Below are 10,050 nucleotides of genomic sequence, written 5' to 3' on the forward strand. Positions count from 1 at the left end.
TCCAAGAGAGAGGTATTACAAGATCTCAGAGGTATACATTTGAACCCCTATATTGATTATTTGGCTAGTAAACAACATAGAGTTTCATTTGCTAGTCCTGCTTTATCTAGAAAAATGCATGCCTTAGACCGTATTTATATAGATGTATGTGGTCCTTTGAGGACAAAAACTCTTGGTGGATCTGTTGATGTTCTTGGTATAAATGGTGCACTTTATTTTGTCACTTTTATAGATGATTTTTCTAGGAAAGTTTGGGCCTATACTTTGAAGACCAAAGATCAAGTTATTAATGTCTTCAAAAAGTTTCATGCCAGGGTTGAAAGGGAGACAGAAAGGTAATTGAAATGCATAAAATCAGATAATGGTGGTGAGTATACAGGATTATTTAATGATTATTGTAGGTCACATAGGATCCAACATAAGATGACAGTTCTTGGTACACCTCAACATAATGCAATTGCAGAGAGGATGAACCGCACCATAATGGAAAAGATCAGATGTATGCTTTCATAGGCTAAGCTACCCAAAAGGTTTTGGGATGAGGCTTTGAGGACTGCAGTTGATGTGATCAACTTATCACCATGTACAACCCTAGATGGTGATGTTGCAGAGCATGTATGGTCAGGGAAAGATGTTTCGTACAAGCATTTGAGAGTGTTTGGTTGTCGTGCATTTGCACATATTCCAAACAATGAGAGGTCCAAGTTTGATAGTAAGACTAAAGAATGTATTTTTCTTGGCTACTTACATGATCATTTTGGTTACAGGCTTTGGGATCTAAAAAAGTAGAAGGTGTTTAGAAGCAGAGACGTAGTGTTCTTTGAGGATCAAACCTTTGAGGACTTAAAAAAGAAAGCACCTGCCAAAACTTCTGCAGAAGGATTAGCAGATTGTGACCCAATTACTCCTCCAGTATATCAGGGTGATGGGGGAGATGTGTAGGAAGATGGTGTAGAGCCTGATGTTGATCTACCTACAGGACATATTGAGCAAGAAAAAGTTGGAGAGCAACTTCCAATAGAACCTTAGTTGAGAAGATCTTCTAGACAACGTCAACCTTCCACAAGATACTCTATAGATGAGTATGTGATGCTTACTGATGCAGGTGAACTAGAGAGTTTCCAGGAAGCAGTTGAAATTGAGCAGAAAGAGAAGTGGTTAGTTGCTATGCAGGAAAAGATGGATGCTTCTCAAAAGAACCACACTTATGATTTGATACTACTACCAAATGAAATGAAGACCTTACCAAAAGAAAGATAGGAGATATTCTGATAGGTGATCAGCATGGGACAGCCTCCCTTATGGGCTGAAGGGGAAGGTTGTTGGGTTGACAACCCAACAACCTAAGGGGGGTGTGGTGGCTACATTTTTTAGGAGCAAGTGGCTGTGTTTTTGGGAGAAAAATTGCAACAACATAGTGATCCTTGCAGTAGTAAAAAGGAGGAGAAAAAGATAGAAATCTAAGGAGAAAGAAGGGGAAGAAAATAGGGACAATGCAAAGAGACTATTCTTAATAATCCAACAGTGTTCTCATCTCAAGTTAGATCAAATCTACAATAGATTCTTATTGTGATTACTTGAGAAGAATTAGGGAGGATTTACATATTGAGCACAGCAACGTGATCCTTGTATCCCAGTTATTCTCTTGTGATTGTTGCTAGGGTTTGGGGCAAGAGAATGAGATTTATATATTTATTATTATTATAGTGGATTATCTCTAGTTTGCCCCGTAGTTTTTATCCTTCACATTGAAGGGGTTTTTCCACTTATATCTTGGTGTTCTATTTTATTGTGATTTCATTTAATTCCACTGTGTATTATGGACTTCTAGTACTTGTTCATATACAAAGATTATTCCACTTTATATCTGATCATCCACCTTACATGGTCTCATCCTTTACCAAGCGTCTTGCTTGCCTTGAGTATCATCAAGTATGGTTGTCAACGTTGAGCCATAGTTCAAACTCAGCCATCCCAACCTTTGTGCGCTCCGCATTCTTCCAAGCTTGCTTGTTCTCGTGGTGCCTCTTATGTGAAGGGTTGGCCATTCCTCTAATTGCCAATCTCAGATTCCTGCTCCTTCGAGCGACTCCTTTTCCCTATATCTTCAAGCTTGTTTTCCCCTAAACGGTCGTGCATGTGCTAACTGCCTTCAACGCAGCCTTGCTAGGTCCCCCACGTTTGTATGCCAAGTGTTTCTATCAGTGCTTGTCCCGCTCCGATACCATCTGTCACGGATTTAGCTAGTTTTGCATAAGTCGTGCGACACCCTTGCGTGTCCGTCCGCAAAAGTCAGCCTCCCCGAAGCCTCCCAAGGTCCCTTAGGACCTACAAAAGAGAAAAAGGGATAGAGAAAATACCTCACTCGGGATCCACAAGTAAACATTTCTGAAAATACTTCATAGACTATGCAAATTACAAATAGACTTTACAAGCTTTGAACAGTTGCACAAAAAAGGGTCAAAATGGTCCACTACAGATCAAAAATCTTTCTCAAGTGTCCATGTGACATAACCTTTATTTATAAGTCTAAAGTAGTTACCAAACCCGACTAAAATGGGACTATTAAGTCTTCGACCGCCCCTCTACATTCTGTGCAAAGCATGAATATACCAAAAGACACGGACATATATAAGCATTACATCACACATCCTGTTTAGAAGTTTGTTTGTGACAGTAGTAGTATGACTCATGGCCAGCTTTATATTAGGCCTAGAGGGTCAAACACATATGATAGGCATTGCGATGAGTAGAGGTTTATATATGAGATATCCGTAGGAGCCCCTATCTTATTGGATATCCAATAAGCCTCTAAATTATTGGATCCTATGCATAAGATTTAATAAGAGCCAATAAGATATTATTAGATAGAAATCCATTAATCTAAGAGGTTTGAGTAGTTGGATGGAGATCCAATACCCAACAGGGCAGGATCCATTAATGCTAAGTTGATAGGGGACCTCTATAAATAGGAGGGAACCAATGATTTATAGGCTAGAGTCTCTTTGGATTACCATATCCTATTCTCCTCTCCCCATCTCCTCCTCAAATAGCATACTTGGAGACTTAAGGAGCATCGTCACAGTCCTACTTGTAGATCACCGTTAGAGAGGAGGACACTTAACCTCATTTACCCTCTCCTAGAGGTTTACAAGAATTCAGAGATATGCAATCTCCCTAGGTAATACAATCTTTAATATATGCAGTTTTAAGTTTCACAGATTTTACGCACTAATCTTCACATGACGATGAACACATTGATGAGAAATTTGAGAATTTTATTTTTATGTTCTTCCGCTGCGCATGTGATATCGCCCCCAAGATTTTGATACAATAATAATAACAAAAAAGATTGTGCAGTGTATCACACGTGCCATCACTTACATGATTGGTTTGTAGAGCACTTGTAACTAGTAGTTTGTAAATTAAGTACAATCTTTAAGGATGCCTATAACTAGTAACCTATAACTGGTAGTTTATAAATTATGTGATTGGTAGTTTTGTGAGTGTATCCCTGCTATAAGTCATCAACTGAAGTACAATCTTCAAGGATACCTATTTGTATTGTAGATAAATTACATGCCTATTTGTATTGTAGGTAAGTCACGTAGATGTATATAGTTTGTAAATTATTATATTTGTAATTTGGTATAATATGATATCAAAAGTTATAATCTTTGATAGGGATGGTTTTGTTAGCACGTCTCGTGCTTGAAGTCGTTGTTGAAGTAAAATCACAAACAACTAAAATGATTTCAAAAAAATCATATGATATAGTTAGTTATTTTCAAATTAGATTTGTAATTGTATGTTGTTTTGAAAAGTTGTCCTAATGATCATTTTTCATTATTTGATGAGCTACCACCTAAAGGATCACCTGTTGGTTAAATTCATACAATCATAGATTTTTAGATAACTAGGTAATGAATTTGTTTCTTATTCTAACAACAAGACACTCATGAAACATTCGATACACGTATAGATGATGTCCAAGAAGAGTAACGTAAGACACGTGAACCCCAACAATCACAATACAAAAATTGTGATGCATGTCTTGATGTTCTTAGGACATTCATGTTCTTTGTGAGGCAACATAGTTAGGGTCATGCAATCGACAAAATGTTATACAATGAGCTTAAAAAAACAAAATGTTATACAATGAGCTTAAAAAAATGTGTACTGATGATAGAAATATAAGGTCTACAAACTTATGTCGCGCAATCTCTATGAAATGAGTAGTCATAAGAAGAAAAGAATAAAGGAAAGTTGTGAAAAAGAGATGATGAAAAATATAACGAAGCATTCCTACCATGAACCCTTGGAAAAGAAGAAACTAGATGAGGTGGACCTGAATATCATTTCTCTTTTCCATGATGAAGGACCAAGTGAAGCCAAATCTCAAGGACGAAGATTAACTAAGAAAAAGAGATGGCAACAATTTTGAAAGTTGTTAATAGTTTTTATAAGATACCAAATAAACTTAGAAGATGTTTGAACTGAGTTATTTTGATCTCGTAGACTATTGATAAAAATGAAGTCACTATAAGAGAAGAAGTGGTATTAATCTTATGCAAGCTAAGTCGATGTCATAAGTTACAATATAATTTTTACTTATAGCTTGATTGTATATAATAACTATTCCATTTATTGTTAAATATAAGACAACTAACATTTCCTTGATGTTATAATTTACCTATCGAAGTTATTTGGAAAGACGACATATGCCACCTCACCTTGCATTGTTTCTTGAAGTTGATAGATTTCAATAATATGGTAGATAGGGATATAATAGATATATATGCCAATATTCTAATTTGGAAGGCACGAGCATTGTCACTTGAAGAATCTTATATGATGTTGATAGTAACGTATGCAAGATTCGAGATACATATGTATTTTTAATTTCTCGATATTTTTCTTATTTGGTATAAGATTTTAGGTTAGTGAAATTTGTGATATTGTTTCAGAAATGTTTCAAAGTACATGGTCACGAATTATTTAGACAAAACAGCAAGATTGATAAAGGAGGGATAATTAAATATATTTTTTTGTTATTACATAATAAGAAATTACAGCATTAGCAAATTTTGGTTGTCAATCTACATAAGAAGATTTGGGAGCATTACAATTCAATATCCAATTTAAAAGTAAAATTCTTACATAATATAAGGTGGTAAGTGTTTGATAGATTCCTTTAATTATTTTATTTCATCAACAAATATAATGAAGCATGTTTCCATTATTATAGGTGTAGACATTGAAGAATATGAGTGACATCAATCTAGAATTATTGTATTTTGGGATTGTTCCAATCATAAATTCAAAGGGATGGACATACCAAAATATACCCTATCGAAAGAAAATTACATCATAAGTTACCAATTTCGAAGACTTTGAAATACCATACATATTTTATCGATGATTAATTATATAATTATTGACCTTTGTATATTCTAAGAATTTTTGTTTCATATTCATGATAAAGTTTATTGAGCATTTAGTTTTTGGATATTCTATTTACACATTCTCTTAGAAGTAGTTGAAGGTATATTATTTGTAAATTGCAGGAGTAATTATGGATGACAAATAATTTTGTGGATAGTATGCTTTTTAATCTGTATAAAAGTCTTTTATGATCTCTGAAATGATATAAATCACCTTTGAAATTTATATATGTGGATCAATTTTATGGAGAATATGATTCTTTGAAATTTTGTATCATACCTTGTACTAAATTATACAAACAAAATATTTTTTAGGATGTTACAAAGTATTTCTCTAATGTGTATCCCTATGTGTACGATGAAATGTTGATTAAAAACATAATGTATCTTTAATGTGTATCCCAATGTCTATGCCCACAAGCTACGGTACATGCAATTTTTGTTGAAATTTGAACTTATAAATATGTTAAAATATCATGGAAAAAATGTGGTTTGAAAAACAAATATCCTAATATGTGATGTACTATTTTTGGGATCATTTCAAGAATAGTATATCGTATAAGAGGACTAGTCACAATAATTTGAAATCTTCTAAAGACTTTGGAAAGGCACTAAGATGGACTTTATAATATTTTATATTTTAAATTTTTAAAATTTTTTGAATTATTCAACATTAGAACAATGTGCCTTTTTTTATGTTTCTCTAAGTTTTTTTCCATTTGCACTAAAAAATCATAGGCAAATACAATAATTTTTTATATTTAAGCTTTTAAATATGTCAAAAAACCATGGAAAAGATTTGGTTCAGAAATTTTTTTTCCAATATGTGATACACTATTTTTGCAATCAATTCAAAAATAGTGTATAGCATATGAGGATTGGTCTAAATAATCTAAAATCTTATGAAAAATATGAAATGACAGTAAGATGGACTTTTATAATTTGCTTTCTATTTTGAATTTTTTTGATATTTTTGTAGATTATTCAACATATAAACTATGGGACATATTCTATTTTTCTTCAATTTTTTCCATTTGCAACAAAATATCATAGATTCATGTAATGTTTTTTAATATTTGAGCTTCTAAATATGTCAAATAATCATGAAAAGAATTTGATCCAGAAAAAATATTATCTAATATATGATACACTTTTTTGGTGTTCAATTCAAAAAATAATATATCATATAAGAGGACTACTCAAAATGATATGAAATCTTAAAAAAAAAACCATGGAATGACACTAAGATGGAATTTTATAATATTTTTAAATTTTAAAAGTTTTTAATATTTTTTATCAATTATTCAGTATCAAAACAGTGTACCTTTTATAAATTTTTTCTAAGTCTTGTTTCCCATTTTCATTGAAAAATCATGTATATATGTAATATTTTTTATATTTGAGCTACTAAATATGTTAAAAAACAATGAAAAAAATTTGTTCAAGAAAAGTATTTTTCTAATATGGGATATATTATATTTTGGGATCAATTAAAAAACAATGTTTCTATCACATAGGAGGACTGATAAAAAATAATATGAAATCTTTTGTAAAACTTAGAAGGCACTAAGATGGACTTTTATAATGTCTATTCTATTTTAGACATTTTTTTGATTTTTTTCTGAATTATTCAACATCAAAACAATGTGTCATTTTCTAATTTTCTTTTTTTTTTTTTTTGCTGCAATGTTTTTTTAATATATAAGCTTCTAAATATGTCCATACACAGAGGTAAAAATTTATGAAAAAAAATATTTTCTAATACATGGTACACTATTTTTGGGGTTAAAATAAAAATAATGTATTGCATATAAGGACTAGTTTAAATAATTTAAACTTTTCATGAAAGGTTTGTATTTGTCCCATATGGGCATATGTCACTGTTTTTCTAATTTAGAGAATTATTTTGATATAATTTGAATTTTCAGCATCTCATATGATATATTGTTTTTTAGGATAATTCAAAAATAGTGTATCACATGGGAGATTTGGTTAAACTAATCTGAAATCTTCTGAAAAACTTGGATTGAAACTAAGATGAACTTTTATAATATGTTTTCCATTTAAGATAATTTGTTTGATATTGTTCCCCATTATTCATCTGAAATTTTTTATGAAAGCTTTGAATTTATTCCCAATGGACAAATGTCACCATTTATCTAATTAAAATATTTTTTTTATTTTTCAACATCTTAACTATGTGCCAATTTCTAATTTTATCAAAGTTTTTTCTATTTCCACCAAAAGATAATGGATCCATGCAATATTTTTTGAGATTTGAAATTCTAAATTGGTCCAAAATAATTAGAATAGAGAATATACTGCAACTTACACTTCCAATGTAATTTCCTTCAACTTCTTTTTGTTTTTTGTTTTTTTTTGGTAAGTAAAAGAATTTCCTTCAACTTTGGACAACCAAACAATTAAAATATATTAAGATATGTTATAATATAATCATATAACTCATTAAAATTAAGATTGTTTGTCGGGGTGTCGTGGTGTAGTTGGTTATCACGTCAGTCTAACACACTGAAGGTCTCCGGTTCGAGTCCGGGCGACGCCAATTGCTAAATTTCTTTGTCACTAAAATTAATTTTTAACTAAGTTGTCTCACCAAAAAAAATCCTATCAAAATGGCATTGCCCTCAAATCCTATCCAAATTGCTAAATTGTTCATACATTGAACACTAAAATTCAATTCTTTTTTCTTTTTCTTCTACCAGCTTGTACCATGCTTCTTAGAGATAATATGATACGATCATATTCTCATTCTCATTGTATCCAATATTATTTGCTTCTTGTAAGAAAAATCTTATCATTATTGATCTTCTTGTATGTGTCAACTCTATAATAATCTTTACAAAAGGAATATGGATTACCATTCCTATACCTAATAGCAGCCATAGCATGAGAATATAAATTCTCAAAATGCCTAAATGAACAACTTTTTATCTCATATAATTGTCTTATAAGATGTTTGCACTTGTATGAGTACCAAGAAAGATACTGTATCATTGACCATTGTCCTTTGCCTTAGCAAATTGATCCTCGATGAAACTTATCAAAGTTGATTTTAAATTGTTATCTATTTTATGATGAATGTAGAACTATTCAACAATATTCTTCGTAGTCAGTTGAATCACAAAATTAGTTAGTTACGAACATCCTTAAGTAATGAATTCATACTTTCTAATGCATTTGTAATGAGTATTATGTAACAATCATCATGGAAAAACACAAAAGCCCATTCACTAAAATTGTATATAGTTTAAAATAATATATTATTTTAGATTATAAAAAAAAATATATAATATTATTATTATTTAGGTTATAAAATTATATATATATATATATATATATATATAATAAAATAACTTTTATGTCATTCAAATTCATACATGACTAACAAAAAGATTATTATGAGAATAATCATCATTATTTTGACTATAATCATATTCAACAAGTACTTTGTTCGGTATTATCTATCCTCACTTAAAACAACTCATTCACCAACGATACATCATAAATATTATGGTTAAATTTACCTTCAACCTATTCTTGTATTCTTTTTTTAGTCAATTTATTTTCAAAGACATCACCACTATTATCATTTTCATCATAATAAAATGGATAATTTAAGTCTATACGAGTGCCAAAACCTTAGCTACTTGGCAATTGACTTTCATCCCAACTTGATATCTAGCCTAATGTCTATCTATCAATGTTATTAAAAATAAAAAAATACTTCATCAGGAAGTGGATCCGTCCTATAGTAAGATCATTAGAATAGAAAGAAATTCCTTGAGTCAACCTTATAACATTTTCAATGAATAGAAATCCAAATAAATTTGCATAGGGCTATGATTGAATCATAAATGCCTTACTCAGTTAATATGTCCATTAATGATCATGATTAGATTTTAAAATTTTCATATGAGGTCTCGACCTTTTTTATAGGTGTTTCCATAAGTTTTTTAAAATAATAAAAAATCTACTATATTCCAATAAATATGTTCACCCTAATCTATTTATTTAAATCTAAATTTTTGTCTTTTATTTTATCTAATTATAACTATTTGATTTAATCTTAACACATCCCCTTAATTCAAATAGTTGTAACTTGAAGTTGTCTTGGAAAAAAAAAAATTTACCAAAGCTTTTGTGAAGATATCGATAAATTGGTCTGCGATGATGCATCCACCATTTTACATCTTTAACCTTCTTCGGAGTCTTCAATGGTTGCTTATTTTCACTTTTATTAGAAGACTCGTGAGAATGACTATTGTCTTTCGATGCTTGAGACTTTTAACTTATTGCCCTTTTGAATATTCATCATCGGAACTTTTTTCAAAGCTATCATCCTCATCTTCATCACTACTGGTGCTCTTCCTTTTTGCAATCTTTGTAATAGGTTTATTAGCAGTAGATGGAACATAATCTAAAACTTTTTGTTTCTTGAATTATGGCTCATTATTGCTCTCATTAGAACTTTCATCAACTTTAGTTTTGTTCTAAGGCATCTTCTCATCAGTTTGAATTCTATAGGATTTGTTATGTAAGATAGTTTGTATAGACCCACAAAAAATTAGATGATTATAGCTTTTAT

At 30.8% G+C, this 10,050-nt stretch overlaps 1 non-coding gene across 1 annotated transcript; it reads left to right on the plus strand.

Moving 5' to 3' along the window:
• Positions 1 to 7,933: 7,933 nt before the first annotated feature.
• TRNAV-AAC (transfer RNA valine (anticodon AAC)) lies at positions 7,934 to 8,007 on the plus strand. The gene has a single exon. It is a non-coding gene; the product is annotated as a tRNA-Val (tRNA).
• Positions 8,008 to 10,050: the final 2,043 nt, after the last annotated feature.

This window comes from Musa acuminata, chromosome BXJ2-2, assembly GCF_036884655.1.
Source record: "Musa acuminata AAA Group cultivar baxijiao chromosome BXJ2-2, Cavendish_Baxijiao_AAA, whole genome shotgun sequence".
In the NCBI taxonomy this organism is placed as follows: domain Eukaryota; kingdom Viridiplantae; phylum Streptophyta; class Magnoliopsida; order Zingiberales; family Musaceae; genus Musa; species Musa acuminata.